The sequence below is a fragment of the Bubalus kerabau genome, chromosome 2 (genome assembly GCF_029407905.1).
Source record: "Bubalus kerabau isolate K-KA32 ecotype Philippines breed swamp buffalo chromosome 2, PCC_UOA_SB_1v2, whole genome shotgun sequence".
Lineage (NCBI taxonomy): Eukaryota > Metazoa > Chordata > Mammalia > Artiodactyla > Bovidae > Bubalus > Bubalus kerabau.
The window spans coordinates 65,817,467-65,833,502 of NC_073625.1; the positions used below are offsets into that span (position 1 = coordinate 65,817,467).

Sequence of the window (16,036 nt, forward strand, 5' to 3'; positions counted from 1 at the left end):
TACTAATACACATCCTATTCAATACAATTTCGTTTCAGAGCACTGGAAACTTCCCAATATTATTTGGAATAACAGCATTCTCACATGAGTTGGAAGAACCTAACAGGATTTTTATTATCCAGGGAGGTGTTTAAAACTGAACCTGGCTAGAGTCTCTGAAAGGTCCGTCACATCAGTCTAATTCAAGGCCACATTAATTTCATGCTTGCCATGGTGTCAGAAACACACTTGGAATTCCCATCACTGGGCACATGCTGATGAATTCTGACACATTTTGTGTCCAAGGTTCTGGACACAAAATAAAAATTTTTATTAAATTTGATTTTGTGACTTTTACTGAATGCTTAAAAATATTTCTAAGCAATAAATTTTGATGACAATTCAAAAGGAGAAGAAACATTGTCAATTTATATAGTTTTAAAAATACCAAAATGTTGACCTCAATATTATCTATAAGACCCTTCTTACTTTATCTCTTCCTATTTCCCTTCTGAAAAAGTCAAAGTTATTATATAATTTTAAGAAGACATCTTAAAATTCTATAACTTATTTTCAAATTTGTATTCTATGAAACGTCCACTTAGATTACTAAGAGAATTAATGCTGAATAGCAATATTTAAAAACTCTCTAAAAGCAAAAATAGATGTCCAGAGCTCCAAACAAAAATTCCAACATAGTTTCTTCTGACTGATTTTGTGAGATGGTTTAAACTCAGTACAATCCCATAAGAATTGAAAAAAGTCTCCTCCTTATGGTTAACGACTTACTGTAACAAAACTAGTATCCATTACATGCATAAAAGATGGAACAAACTATGAATATAATGATGCTCTTTCTTACCTATAAGGGAAAAAAAAATCTAGTTTAATCACACACATAAAAATAGATCTGTTCACTACTTATGCCTTATAGTAAGACTGCGGCTTGAACAGCCAACAATTTAACATAAAATGTAAATTCAGTCTGTAAATGAACTATTACACAAACCTTAATTTTTTTTCTTACTATTTACACTATAAAAGTTTGCACAGCACCAGTCTGTCACTGTATGTTTTCCTTGTGATAACCCAACATTTTGTTATGTGTAAAGTCAAATGTGTAATGAATGCAGATCTGAAGTTTCAAATGTACACAATGGTTTCTGTTTAGCAGCTCTACCACTTTGACCTCTGCATCATCCAACCCTGACTTTCAGGGCTGAAAGAAGGGGCCCCAAGTGCTAAGATGATGATACATGGGGCTTGCCTCTCTCCCGTCTACCCTCCTCTCCCCGTTCACACTGTAAAAATAAACACAGAGCAAAACTAAAAGTAAATCCAGGCCTAATTCTCCACAATGATTTCATCACTGGTTTTCCAATGATACATTCCAACAGAACAAGCCAAAATGAAGAATTGTATTATCAGCCATTATATGATCCTTCCTATTAGCCCTTACAAGAGGTTTAATTACACATGGATTATCAGCTATAATAAAATGTTAGTAAGGCTGAAGCCAATAGATTTGAGAATGAAAGAAAACTCAAGTTACATTCAAGACCATTTGTGTTCATGCACCATCCTAAGCTTTTATCACATTTAAGTGCACTCATCAAACAGCAAATTAAAACTGGACACATGGTTTCCCTGGTAGCTCAGGGGTAAAGAATCTGCCTGCCAGTGCAGGAGACACGTGCTTGATCCTTGGTCTGGGAAGATCCCACATGCTGCAGGGCAACTGAGCCTGTGTGCCATAACTACTGAGCCCTGGAGCCGCAACTGCTGAGCTCACGTGCCCTAGAACCTGTGCTCCGCCACAGGAGAAACCGCCGCGAGAAGCCAGTGGACCGCAACTAGAGAGTAGCGCCCCCTGCTTGCTGCAACTAGAAAAATACCACAAAGCAACAGAGATCCAGCACAGCCAAAAATAATTTAAAAAAACAACAAACACTGGACACAGACTCTCTGCACAACTTCCCCTAAACGAGAGGCTGGCCTTGCTTTGGCCAATAGCCTGTGGCCTGAGTCCTGCTGAGCCCCCACTCTGGCCCACTATGACCCCTGCCACCTGCCACCATGTGCATGACAGGAGAGAGAGCTGAGGTGTGAGCACAGCAGCTACCAGTGCCCAACACACAGCCACCCTGGAACACAGGCCCAGCCCCACACCAGCCACCTGCAGCCCCAGGACTGAGCCCGGACAGGATCGTGAACTAACACACGATTGTTGTTTTAGAGCCTCTCAAGTTTGGGTTGGTTTGTTAAACAGCAAATATTAATGATATGCCATCCAAAATCTCTGATTCAGCCCAAATGAACTCCTTACCATCCCCCAAAGTCCATACTACCCCAATCTCCATTTCATGTACACATTTCTAGTTTAGATGGTATGATTTGATACTTAGGTGTATAATTACAGCTAATTCTCCTGATTAACATTCAATTCTCTGAATGAATACTTTCTATCATTTCTAATAGCTCAGTTCCAGTCCTGCTTCATTCACTTAAGGCATTCTGCTATCTCTTCAGCCTACAATGATTTTTCTTTCTGCCTTTCTGGAATGCTCACAGTACTTTACTTTCTGCTATCTGTATTATCACTCATTTGGCACTCAGTGTATACTATTTTTTTATTTTCCCTTTTATAAACTTTACTGTGAAATTGACTCAGGCTCCATGGTTTTTGCCTCATCTTCCAGACGTCAGTGAGCTTACCTTCCCATACCACCTTGTATGTTTAAGAAAATTTTAAAAATGTATACCCTGATTCACCATTAGCTCCATCAGGGTTTGGGGAAATTGTGGCATTTATCTCTTGCTGTATTCTTTGCATATTAGTAGAAAATAACTGGTGACTGGATTGTAAGTTTGATCAATTTTAGGAATGTTGAAAAAGAGCATTAATTTGGCAGAATGTCCTGCTATTGAAGATCTCCTATCTACAGCTCCTGTAAGTGTTGCCTGCATCTAATTGGCCTGGGAATGAATACCACAGAAATGACGTAAGATAGAGAAGTCCATTTCAAATGAATCAAGACAGCTCAAAAATATGAAGGCAAAATATCTAAGAATGAAATTTGCTATAGAAAAAATAATTAAAACCTCCTAGTTACTCTGTGCTTCAAGTTTTTATTTCATAAAAATCAAATGGAAAAGTTAAGAGGCATCACTGAGGCATCTAAAGTGAGCAAAACTTCCAATCCTCCTAATTCATGTTCTCAGCATGACACTACCATCATTAGAATGAAATGTAACTTTGTTCTCATGGTAGTATCATCCATTCTTCCCTGTTTGATACATAAAATTACTTCTCTTTCAAAGAGTATCTTAGAAAACAGTTACATGTGTATACAAGTGATCTGGATAGACAAATTGTTAGCAGTTATTTTTCACAACAGAGATTTTAAGAAGGGTGAGTTTTATAATGATATTTTCCTTAATATGTATACCGCTAGAAGAAATTTTAAACAGACTCTTAAAGACCTGCAGTACTTCTTTCTCCAAAAATGTTTAAAACATTCAACTACTCTTCATTGTGTTACACTAGAAAGGAATTAAAATCTCAAGATGGTACAAAACAGTTATTGGGTTTCCTAGCAACTCTGAAGGGGCCTCTCGGCATGCAGGCATGTTTTTCAATATTGATGCATGCATCAGTCACAAACTGTAGACGACAAAGGCAGACACTTGGTCTCATGTAGCGTCTCTGGATATTCTTAATACTGCCCAATTCTATGTATGCAGCACATGAGGGCTAATTTAACTCCTAAACTACTTTCAAGTTCAAACATGATCTCTAAACTAAATCACGTTAACAAACCTTCTTAACAATTTTACTCAACCTTATATTCAGAATGTGATGAAATACAACCTTATATTCAGAATGTGATGAAATATGTAGCACATGATCAACCCTAAGTGTTTGCAGAGTCTTGTTAGTAAGAGCTCAGTACTGGATTATGTAAATAAACTAGCTGAGTCATGTCCCTTTTTGGCAGAGACTGAAATAACATCTCCCGGTTTTCTGCTTGCTTTTTCTAATCTCCAAATTCCGAATTCCTGCCATGCAGTGAGCAGGCTGAGCTCGGATTCCGTAACACGTTCAGGCATCTATTATCTCTCCCATAGGCTAAGCCTGAGGTCTTCCCTGCACCCACTCTACTTCATTCTAACCATCTCCATACTTCACCCAGAGTGTTCACTACACATTGCTTTTTAAACTGTATCACTGCCTGGTCTGAAAACCTCTGTGGGTCCACACTAGCTCAGATGCCTTTATTCTCCTCAGCACCCTTTATGACCAGGAACCTCCCCACCTTTAGCTGCTCAGTACCCCCACTCTCCGTGTGTACCTCAGCACTGAGCACCCACACACTTTACAACACTGCCTTCCCTGATCAAGCCCACCTTTTAGGGCAATTATGTTAGTTTGGTCTCAGGCCAGGCCCTTCCCCAGAAAGCATTCTTTGTGCCCAATTAAGGGGTTCCCTGGTGACTCAGTGATAAAGAATCTGCCTGCGATGCAGGTGACACGGGTTCGATCCCTGGGTTGGGAAGATCCCCTGGAAAAGGGAATGGCAACCTACAGTCTTCTTGCCTGGAGAATTCCATGCACAGAGAAGGACCTTGTGATCCTTGTGATCCCAAAGTCAAACATGACTGAGCAACTAAACAAGAGACTGAATCCAAAAACAGCAGTCCAACAACTGAAAAGCCAATGCAGAGTCATACATGCCCAAAGCTCCTAAGCATGCACGCACTGCCTCAGAAGGACACACAGTAAAGAAGCAGCCTCAGTAAAAGAGGGTGAGTGCTCGTGATGGAGGCCTTATCTGTTGACTGACTGACTGGATAAGGCCTCCATCACGAGCACTTACCCTGTTTTACTGAGGCTGCTTCTTTACTATACCCACTCGGGTGTTCCTGCCTGCAGAACCCCGGGGATGGCGAAGCCTGGTGGGCTGCCCACCAGGTGGGGACCAGAAGGCCCATAACCCCCCAGGCTCTTCTGTCCAGGCAAGAATACTAGAGTGGGTTGCCATGCCCTCCTCCAGGGGATCTTCCAGACTCAGGAATCAAACCCGCGTCTTTTATAACTCCTGAACTGGCAAGTGGGTTCTTTACCACTAGTGACATTTGGGAAGGGCTCTTTTGCAGAGAAGAAGCCAATACTGACTCCATGTTGGAACTGTTTCTTTAACTTGCTTTTGTTATTATAATCATACAGAATGGCCTGCCCCTGAGATTTCTGCCCCTCCGCCTGCCTGTTAAACTAGAGTGCCTTTGTTCAGAACCCTGTCCACCTGTGCATGGCAGGAAGGAAGAAATTAACACATCCCTGCCTGAGGCTTACTATTCTAGGAGATGTTTCCAAGATTAATAGTATTTTTACTTTGCTTCCTCACCTACCCCCATCTCTGATCTATAGAAGAACCTGGTATCCACACCCCGATAAAATGGTTATTTTGAGGCGCTAGCCTGCCATCCTCTGTCAGCCAGCTCCCTGAATAAAGTCTCTTCTTTGCCTCAACTCCTCCTGTCTTGGATTCATTGGCCTGTTGTGCAGCGAGCAGAGCAAACTTGTACTTGGTAGCACTTCCCACCCTACACCCTAGGTGAACAGTTCACATTTGACTTAGAAGCCAAAGCTTCTTGATTATCAATGATTTCCTTTAGCGGAGCAAAATTTCTAGTGCTCAGGTTAAAAATAAGGAAAAGAAAAGCTACGGCACAAGCATGTAGTTCCTTTGTGTAAGAGGAAGGAAACAGAGTCTACCCGAATGAACGGTATTCCATTTCAAAGTAGTGAAGAAAAGTTAACAAGGTGCAGCTAAAAGCCGGTGAAAATAAGTTAAGGTCTTTTTCTATCAAAGATGGAATCACAACAGTGAAGGCATTCTGGTCAGGGGCCAATCATCAAAGGAAATCAGATACCAGAGGAAGCACCAAAGGGGGAAGACAGAATTAAGTGCATACACACTGTGGAGCATCTGTGTTTGCACACATTTCCCTTGTCTGCAAGGCCCACCTTCTCCCATTGAAAGCACCTGGCAGCCATTCAACACCTCTCACCAGTGGCCTCCTCCCCCCAGATCCCCGCAGGCAGTGTTAATTGCTTCCCGCTGGCAATTACACAACCTGCTCCTCTACTGCTTGCAGGTAGCAAGTTCCCACCCTTACCTGAGGGCTTCTTCGAAGGCTCAGGGGTATAAAGAATCCATCTGCCAATCCAGGAGACTCCAAGGCACAGATTCCACCCCTGGGTCGGGAAGATCGCTTGGAGGAGGAAGTGACTCCCCACTCCAGTATTCTTGCCTGGGAAATCCCATGGACAGAGGGGCCTGGCAGGCTCGGACACAACTGAGCATGCACGCACACCCTTAAGCACACACTTTCAGTTGCTTAACAGGGTCCCAGGGTTTCATCTCTGGAGGGCACGTTTCAAGCCTTATTCAACACACCCTGGACCTGCCTCAGAAGAAACTGCTTAGTTTAAGCACAGAGAGGGAGTTCTCAGCAGAGTGAAGGTGAAGGAGCTGTTTGCAAGAGGAATGCTGATGGGAGAAAAGATCATGAAACCTTCTGGGAAAGTCATGGGAAGGAGGGCCATGGGCAGACGTGTATCTAGCAGAGTAAAGGAACAGCGAAGCCACTGGGAATGCATGGAGCTCAGAGGGAGTTGAGCAAACCTGACTGTATGCTAACAGGAGCAAAGACTGATGCTTATTGCTTTAATATTCACATCACAAGAAATATTAGCTGATGTGATAAGAAATTAACATGGATTCAACTATATAGTTATGTTGCATGTAAGTCACTTGAGTCGTGTCTGACTCTTTGCGACCCCATGGACTGTAGCCTGCCAGGCTCCTCTGTCCACGGGATTCTCCAGGTAAGAATACTGGAGTGGGTTGCCATGTCCTCCTGCAGGAGATCTTCCCCATCCAGGGATCTCTTACATCTCCTGCATTGACGGGTGGGTTCTTTACCACTCATGCCACTTGGGAAGCCTGTAAATTTATGTTAACATGAAAGAAAGATGACATTAAAACTTTAATTTGTGAATATTCTAAAATCATAACCCTTGTGGCTCAGCCAGTAAAGAGTCCACCTGCAATGTGGGAGACCTGGGTTCCATCACTAGGTTGGGAAGATCCCTGGAGAAGGGAAAGGCTACCCACTCCAGTATTCTGGCCTAGAGAATTTCATGGACTGTATAGTCCATGGGGTCACAAAGAGTCGGACATGACTGAGTGACTTTCACTTCACTAAAATCACAACTAGGGATGAAGAAAAAGTTGCTTGTCTGTCTTGCAACTACCTCCAGAACAACATGAAGCAAAATGAGAAAAATGTTATACGCTTATGCATGTTTTCTCAAAATATCTGGAGTCATTCCAAAGATATAAACAAAAAAAGAGAAACTAGGAATAAAAATAAGAGTAATTTAACTTCATTTTCCAAAGGTCTGGCATAATTCTTTGGTTGCTTGAAAAGGGGTATGATGATCTTAGTGTCAATTTTTATAAAGAATTTATTTGATATTGACTTTTGTGAGAAATATCAAAAATGTCATAAAGGTTACTATTTCAAATAGAGAAGGCATTCAGTTGTATTGCTTAGTTCAGAATATGGAGTTCAGGAACTTTACATAAAAACGCAGAAACACTCAAAAACGATTCATTAGGGCAATGTTAAAAAATAAACTGGGAAAATCAGGAAGTGGTATGTTTAAGAAGTTGATTGGGACAAGTATAATTTTGTTGTGTATGTCTGATTAACAAATACTACAAATCAGATGTCTGGGTTAGCAAGCAACTCACTGGGACGCTTTAAACTCTGTTTTAAATATTGCAAAAATGCAACTGCCAAGCTATTTAGACCCTTTCCTTGACCCTAAATCTAATCTGCCCATTTCCTTCTCACCAGGGAGCTGCTTTGGGATTAGCAATGTTAAAAGTCACCCAAATACTAACGGTTTCTTTTTAGGAAAGAAAAAGAAAAACTTACTCTACATTAAGGGTAGTTAACTACTCCAACTAGGCCTTTAAACATTGCTCAGGAAGAGATAAGAAACACTGGGAGGTAGAAATTACCCTCTGCGCTGCCTAGTGTGTGTGTGCTAGTCATTCAGTCATGTCCAACTCTGTGATCCCATGGACTTCAGTCCACCAGGCTCCTCTGTCCGTGGAGTTATAGTTAATTCCCATGTGTTACTCAGTACAGGGTGTTAATAGGTACTGTTGAGCTAAGAAAATAATACTGAGAGTCAGATAAGTTAATAACAATGAGAAACAACTTTAGGTATACTTATTTGCTTTTCTAGGCTGTTTTTTTAAAATCAACTCTCAGCTCCCCACCCACAATGAGTAATCAAAAAGCAAGTGCCCAGAAAATAAACTGAGATGGAAATAGGGAAACCATCACCTTAACCATAAATAGTAATGAGCAGTGACTGAGTACCTATTAAGTGCCAGGGTTAGTCGCTCAGTCGTTTCTCACTCTTAGCAACCCCATGGACTGTAGCCCACCAAACTCCTTTGTCCATGGAATTTTCCAGGCAAGAATACTGGAGTGGGTAGCCATTCCCTTCTCCAGGGGATCTTCCTGACCCAGGGATTGAACCCAGGTCTCCTGCACTGCAGGCAGATTCTTTACTGTCTGAGCCACCATGGATGATAGATTATGTGCCAGGCACTTTTCAAAATATTTTATACACATTAACTCCTTCAAGTCTCATAACAACTCTGAGGGCGTTACTACTATTATCTCAAGCAGTGACGAAACAGAGACGATAAGAGGTACCTAAGCTACTAAGTGAGCAAGATACAAATCGAGGTAGACTGGCTCCCAAGCCACACTCACCCTGCAAGTAGAAGTCTATGAGTCAATACCCTTGGACATTAAGAGATTTCCTTTTAAAAATCACTACAAAATAATACAGTGAGTACATTATTAGATGCCCTTTCAGTCACTGTGGTGGAAGAAGGTTTGGGATTTTCGCTATTCCCCTCCTATACTAGATTTCCAAGAAGACAGCATTTTCGGTAGCACAAAGTTCAGGAGTATGGGCTGACCCGTTTTTAAAACAAGAGATATACCAGACTAGGATCTGTTGTCAAGTCTGTCATAAAAAAAAGCTCTATCACTTTGGACATGTTGTTTCTCCAGGGCTCAAACATAAATTAAGGGTGTTAAACTAAAGTATCTCTTTCAGATCTAAATACGTCCTAAGTGTAGACCATCAATCAAGCAACCAACCAACAGGAAGCCTTCCCCCAACACCCATCCCCTCCCCTCCCTGCACAACTACAGGCCAGCAGTGACAGTTGTCTGGGCTTACCTCACAGCAAGTGCAGACATTTCTGAAATATGAGCAGGCGAAATTGTGCAAGCAGTTCTGCCTACAAGTAGCACGGGCTCTGAAGTCCGAGCTGTGCTATAATTCAAACTGAGGTTACCAAATGCTTGCATGCGTGCGTACTGAGTCACTCAGCCATGTCCAACTCTTCGTGACCCCATGGACTGTAGTCCACCAGACTCCTCTGTCCATGGGATGTTCCAGGCAAGAATACTAGAGTAGGTTGCCATTTCCTACTCCAGGACATCTTCCTGACCCAGGGATCAAACCCAGGTCTCCTGCATCAACAGGCGGATTCTTTAGCACTGTGCCATCTGGGAAGCCCTACCAAATGCTTAGGGAGAGCAAGTTTCTAGTCTTTTAAGTATTGATGTTTTCTACTATAAAGTGAGCATTAGCAAGAAGAATGCTTACTTCCACATAGAGATTAAATACAATAATGCATGTAAAGCTCTTAGGTATCATCCTTTTGATAAACAGTATCCAGTATGACAACTTGCTGTTGTCTTCCAAAACCCGTCATTCCTACTAGGAAATGAACTCATGTAGTGTTGGGAAGGTATATTTTATCCCTCACACTGAGCAGCACCTTAGATACAGAACTCAAAATCTGTTATGTAAATAAAGGACACTGACGTATACACTAGATTTGCCAATCAGAACCTCACTGGCGACCTAGACCAAATCTGATTTTTTTTTTTTTTAATTAAAGACTCCAGGTGGGGGAGGGATATTTCTAACTACAGAAGTTGAGTATGTGAGCAGAGACAGAAATGACTGCTATTTTGAGGAACGTGGCTCTTAAGAGTAGGAGAAAAATAGCACTGTGATATGTCATCAAGGAAAGGTTGTTTTGAAGTGAGAAATGTAGAGCATGTTTATAAAGTCAGAAGGAAAGGGGAATGGGAGGTTAAATACACAGAACACTCAGAGACTGAAGGAAACAATGAGACCTAGAAAAAAGGGATAAGACAATTTTAAATGAGATTAGAGGGAAGGACATTTCTTCTGCTGTAACAAAGGAGAGACATGGAGTAATTACCTAGAATATAAGAGGCAGAAAAAAATGTGGATAGAGAATTCCAGAAAAACAGCTACTTATGCTTCATTGACTATGTTAAAGCCTTTGACTGTGTGGATCACAATAAACTGTGGAAAATTCTGAAAGAGATGGGAATACCAGACCACCTGACCTGCCTCTTGAGAAACCTGTATGTAGGTCAAAAAGCAACAGTTAGAACTGGACATGGAACAACAGACTGGTTCCAAATTGGGAAAGGAGTACATCAAGGCTGTATATTGTCATCCTGCTTATTTAACTTACATGCATAGTACATTATGAGAAACACTGGGCTGGATGAAACACAAGCTGGAATCAAGATTGCTGGGAAAAACATCAATAACCTCAGACATGCAGATGACACCACCCTTATGGCAGAAAGTGAAAAAGAACTAAAGAGCCTCTTGATGAAAGTGAAAGAGGAGAGTCAAAAAGTTGGCTTAAAGCTCAACATTCAGAAAACTAAGATCATGGTATCTGGTCCCATCACTTCACAGCAAATAGATGGGGAAACAATGGAAACAGTTACAGACTATTTTCTTGGGCTCCAAAATCACTGCAGGTGGCAACTGCAGCCATGAAATTAAAAGATGCTTGCTCCTTGGAAGAAAAGCTATGACAAACCTAGACAGCATATTAAAAAACAGAGACATTACTTTGCCAATAAGGTCCATCGTTAAGGCTATGGTTTTTCCAGTAGTCATGTATGGATTTGAGAACTGGACCATAAAGAAAGCTAAGCACCAAAGAATTGATGCTTTTGAATTATGGTGTTGGAGAAGACTCTTGAAAGTTCCCTGAACTGCAAGGAGATTAAACCAGTCAATCCTAAAAGAAATCAGTCCCGAATATTCATTGGAAGGACTGATGCTGAAGCTCCAATACTTCGGCCATCTGATAGGAAGAAGTGACTCATTTGAAAAGATCCTGATGCTGGGAAAGATTGAAGGCAGGAGGAGAAGGGGACAAGAGAGGACGATGAGATGGTTGGATAGCATCATTGACTGGATGAGTTTGAGCGAGATCTGGGAACTGGGGATGGACAGGCAGGCCTGGCGTGCTACACTCCACGGGGTGGCAAAGAGCTGGACACAACTGAGTGACTAAACTAAGAGAGGCTTTCGGAGACTGGTTCAAACCTTTAATATGTGAAAAGGAATGGGAGAAGAGTGGAAAGACTGCAGAATGGTACCATGAGTCCAACGGAGGTGAGCTGATAGCTGATGAAGAGGAGCAAAGACATTTATCCTACTATTTTTTGGTATGATAAATACCATTTTATATCATAACATCATACCATTTTTTTCTAGTTTATATATATTCGAAATTTGCCATAATAAGAGCGTTGAAAAAAGAAAACTACAATGATGTGGCACTACACACTCACCAGAACAAAATGAAGAAAGGCCGTGATTTGGAGCCAGTCTCGTCTCTACAGAAGGGAGTGTCAACTGGTACAATTAATTTTGGAAAATGTGTGGTAGCATCACCTAAAGCTAAACAGATGTGTAACCAAGACCCCAGAAATGCCATTCATAGTTACCATGTGCCCTAAAACACGTGGCTGAGAACGTCATAGCCAGATTTTTCACGAGAGCAGAAAACTAGAGGAAAAACATGTCCATCAACAGTGGAATGGGTAAATCAGCTGTGGTACAGTCACATGACAGAATACCGTATGACAGAGCGAATGAATAAACTAGAGCTACCTAACAGAAACAACTGCACAAACGTGACAGGAAGCCAGGTTTAGGCAGAAAAATACATACTGTATAATTCTGTGTATTCAGTGTCAACGCCGATCTACGCCATTAGAAATGAGAAGGCAGTGCTGGAAATGACTGCAGGGGGCATGAGGGGACTTTTGATAGTGGGTTTTGTTCTATCTCTTGACTTGGGTTATAACTGTATAGATGTGTCTGCCTTGTGATAATGTTCTCTCACTGGTAAATAATGCTCTAAACTGAATGCTTTTCGGGCTTCCCTGGTGGCTCAGACAGTAAACAATCCGCCAGCAATGTGGGAGACCTGAGTTCAATCCTTGGGTTGGGAAGATCCCCTGGAGGAGGGCATGGCAACCCACTCCAATATTCTTGCCTGCAGAAGCCCCATGGACAGATGAGACTGGCAAGCTACAGTGCATGGGGTCTCAAAGAGTTGGACACAACTGAGTGACTAAGCACAGCACAGCACGCTTTTCTACAAGTGAAAGAAAAGAAAGAAAGGGAAGTCGCTCAGTCGTGTCTGACTCTTTGCGATCCCATGGACTGTAGCCTACCCGGATTCTCCGTCGATGGGATTTTCCAGGCAAGAATACTGGAGTGGTTGCCACTGCTTTCTCCAGGGGATCTTCCCAACCCAGGGATCGAAACCGGGTCTCCCGCATTGTAGGCAGACACTTTACTGTCTGAGCCAGCAGGGCAGTCAAAGGTTTATTTAAAAATGAATTTTAAAAGGTGAAGGAATTAAAGCAGAAAATTTGTCTTTATTTTGTCTTTGTTAAAAAAACATGATGTTCTGGGAATTCCCTGGTGGTCTAGTGGTTAGGACTTGGCGAGCTTGCTGCCACTCCTGGTCAGGGAACTAAGACCCAATAAGCCTCTCTGTGGGCTCCACCCGTTATATTTCTGATGCTTTATAAAAATGTACTTAAAAAAAAAACTGTAACCAAATGGACAGTAAGAACAGTGGGCGGAAGGGCTGGCATACAAGGTGAAGGGGGTAATGGGTTGGAGAAGTCAGTGGGTTCTCAAGAGAATAATCAGAAAACCATATGGTTTTTACATCACATAGCACATCTGCCCTAATCTGTACCTGTTTTTCTTTATTCATTTACTTATCTACTCATTTATGGTTTTATTTATTTTATTCAGGATTAAATGCCAGTCACCCTCCTCCAGACTGAAGCTTGCCCACAGTATTGGAACGACATCTTCCTCCTGTTTCCAAAAGAACCTACTGCCATACCTAACCCACATGTACATATTATTTATTCCCCCAAACTTCTTCCACGGCGATTGTGGTCCTGTATGACAAACTGAATATGTAACTTATAAATCAGGAGCACTTAAAGCACAAATTACAATGTAAAGCCAAACGGGAGAGTCAGGAATGTGAGCAGATTGTATCTGTGGAGCTGGACTGCGACCCACTCCTTCCTCCTCTCCTCAAGGGCACACAGACAGACTCATCTAAGGAAAGAACTCAAATTTCATTTCTTGATTAAAATTAAGTCTCAGCCTTTTTCAGTCTATGTAGTATACTACTTTCCTCATGTTCTCTAATAGAGAGATGCTAATTTCAGAATTCTCTGGCAAAACAAATGCAAATTGAGTATTTTGCATTATGGGTAAAGCAGATCCGTTGCCATGGTGAATATTTTCATCACCTTCAGAGAATAGAATGTATTGCTCCATTTTAAGAAATCTGCCTTTGCCTCCTTGCTCAAAAAAACCTCAGGCTCTCTTTTCTTCCTTTAATTAACATGAAAGAGGAAAAAGTGAGTACTTGGCGAAAACAACAACAAAAACTCGGGTGAAGTGTCTTAGAGAGATCACAGAAAGTAAAAAAGCAAAGAGATTATAGCAAAACAAGCAAATAAACTGATCTTACGAAAAACCGTTAAGTTAATAAGGAAAAGGTTACCAAAAAAAAAAAAATTTCTGTTGTAAGTATATTTAACTTGACTGCTTCAATCTTGGCATGATTTCCTTTCTAATATCCCCAAATGAATTCAAATTTCCCTAGCAACCATCACCAGGGACCACTCTATTCATACTTCTGATATTTCCATAAATGCATTTATTTTCCTCAAAGGCAAGCTAAAAATATTATTTTTCCCCTATATTTGGTTTTTTGCCTTATACCTAAAATACAAATGCATATAACTATCAAATAAAGACAGTTTATATAATTCTCCGATGATTTTACGAAACTAAATATGAAGTGAGACTTTTATTTAACTTGTTGCCGATAGGAATATTATGTGATACAAATATTTTACATAAAATCTCATGACAGCAATTCTAAAGGCACTTGCCACTGAAGAAGCTGTTCTGATGGCACACCACACCCATGCTATTTTAATCAGTAGCATGTTCCGAAACTAAATATAGTGGAGGGTGACTGGAATTAAAGCTCCAGGTTCTAGACCTGTGCTAACCAGCGTGGTAGCCACACCCGACCACTGAGCATATGAAATGTGGCTAGTGCACACTGAGATGTGCTGCAGGTAAAATACAGACCAGATTTTGAAGACTTAGTATGAAAAAAAAATGTTACTGATGTTCAGTTGGACCACATATAAAATTAGTATTTTGTATATACTGGATTAAACAAAATTAATATTTAAATTAATTTCAACCTTTTCCTTTTCACTTTAAAATGTGACTACCAGAACATTTTAAATGACATATGTGGCTTGCATTATGTTTCTACTAGGATGGCACTGTCTGGACCGATGCCATAATTTATTGGACTTAGGCCTTGGCTTTATGACTTGATTCCTATTTAAAAAAACAAACAAAAAACAGTGTCCCTCCTACTCATAGGCTGTCAGGAGACTGGATTCAAATGAGATGCGTGTGAAATTGTCTTTAAAAACACAGTAAGATACTCTTCTAGCCCCGAGTCACCAGTTCCTTCTCTAAGTCTCAGATTTCACGTTGTACAACCAAGTAGGTCAAAGAGGCTTCTCAATTCTTACTGTAGAACTATCCAGCGCACAAAACACTTGAAAGTTTTTGTCTGGTTCATTAAAGAAAACCCCCCTGGGAATCGCCTGGTATTCACGAGTTCAAAGCACTCCACTGGGGAGTCTGAGAGACTGAGGAGGGTCAACTCGAGTCACTCTAACAATTCAACAAAGATGTGGTGCAGCACATTTGATTTCACTACATCTGCATATTCCTTGAGATTCCTTGAGAGCATTTTTATCGGTGTTTCTTCCTTCGGAGAACCTATAAAACTCACATAGAACATACAGTGACACTATGGGGAAGTGAAAAGGGAACCGTGATGAGTTCTGTTGCTTCTTCTAGAAATCTAAACACAGTTTTATTGATATTTTTTAGAAATAAATGAAACAAAGTTATTCCCACTCCAATCTGTAAAGTACCCTTGAAAGAATGGAAGTGATTTAATAGTCTCTAAAGAAAAGTGCATTGTCTCAGTATGTAAACATGGGTTAATGTGACTATTAATCCTTTTTCTCACCAACTATCAAAGGACAAACTGAACTATGTCCCCGATCTCACACCCACCCTAAAAATAGGCTGTTACTGTCCCTTATCCTGCCTTCTCTTGTTCAACAGAGCCGGCAATCATCTTTTCTTCTACCAGAATCCTGCCAATTAAAATGAACCGCAAATACTGCTGAGTCAAGCAAAGGCCTTTAAGGCTTAAACTTCAACTGGCTAACTCATTATTAGCAACCAGAAAGGGTGAGTCCATGAGGGGAGGGAAAGCCTACAACCAGTGGAAAAGGACTAAAGAGATAAAATGTCCCTTTAAGTCACCATCTTGCCACTCAATGCAGAAACATTTTCAACTTCCTGCCTATTTTCTTTCGTGTGGAGACAGTAATGGAGTCAACAAACTGAACAAATTACAAAGAACACCGATAACAGGCTCCCAAG

At 41.1% G+C, this 16,036-nt stretch overlaps 1 protein-coding gene across 4 annotated transcripts in view; it reads right to left on the reverse strand.

Annotated features, from left to right (window-relative positions):
* The window catches only part of CXADR (CXADR Ig-like cell adhesion molecule), a 65,430-nt gene that overhangs the window by 41,373 nt on the left and 8,021 nt on the right, over positions 1 to 16,036 (reverse strand). The window lies entirely within an intron of this gene.